We start from the raw sequence: 1028 nt of genomic DNA, 5'->3' as shown, positions 1-1028 counted from the left end.
AGTCTCAGAAACCAGTTGCGCTTCTTTTTCTTTTTTGGCTTTTCTCTCTGCATGTTGTCATCTCGGGCCTCTGGATTTTCTGGTTTGGTAGTACTGGCCTCCTCTTTTTCTTGCTTATTATTTTATCCTCTTGTTGTCTTTTGGTGTGTTTGGTGTGTTTTCAGAGGTTTCACTCAAGGTCATGTTGTTCATTTTCTTAACTAGGAGTTGGATAGTGCTTGGCGAACAACTTTTTTGGCTGCTCTGTGTCACTGGTGCTTGTCCTGGCCTCTTGTTGTCTTTTGGAGTGTTATCAAAGGTTTTGGTATCACTCGAGGTCGTAACATCCATTTTCTCAACTTAGTCTTGGATAGACCTTGACAAAGAACTTTTTTGGATGTTCTGTGTCACTGGTGCTTGTCCTGGCCTCTTGTTGTCTTTTGGCGTGTGTTGAGAGTTTTTGGTATCACTCAAGTTCATATTATTCTTTTTCTGAACTTGGAGTTGGATAGTCCTTGAAGAAGAACTTTTTTGGATGCTCCGAGTCACTGTTGTTTCTTTTTTCTCAGTGTCTACTCTCATCCTCTTTCTCTCTGGAGAGTAGCTCTCAGAGTTTTTTTTGCTGCCTTTGGAAATCTGACTGTATTGTCTTTTCAACACAGTTTTTTCTTCACAGATTCGTCTTTTTTTCCTTGGTGGAGAGCAGCTGTCGTCACTTCTGCAATTCTGTGCAACATAATTCAGGCCTCGCTTCCTCTTGAGTGGAAGCTGGAAATGTGTTTCATCAGAATTTGGCTCTGGATTTTGGCCAGCGTAAGCTTGTTGGCTTTTGCCGTGTTTACTCTGAGACATGTCAGAGTGTTGATGAAGTGACTGTCTTAAAGATTCAACTACTGACTATACCTGTCTTCCGTGTGTAGCACAAGCGTTTACTAGTGTAAGGCTGTAGAATTTCAATTTACAAAGTCAGTTACCAAAACTGTTAATACTTCCATGAACCATTGAGCAAGGCATATTACTTGATAGATGCTATTAGGAATGCTTTCAAA

The sequence above is a fragment of the Pundamilia nyererei genome, unplaced genomic scaffold (assembly GCF_000239375.1).
Source record: "Pundamilia nyererei isolate P.nyererei 1_Seehausen unplaced genomic scaffold, PunNye1.0 scaffold00064, whole genome shotgun sequence".
Lineage (NCBI taxonomy): Eukaryota > Metazoa > Chordata > Actinopteri > Cichliformes > Cichlidae > Pundamilia > Pundamilia nyererei.
The sequence above is the reverse complement of the archived record's forward strand: the minus strand, read 5'-3'. Positions refer to the sequence as shown.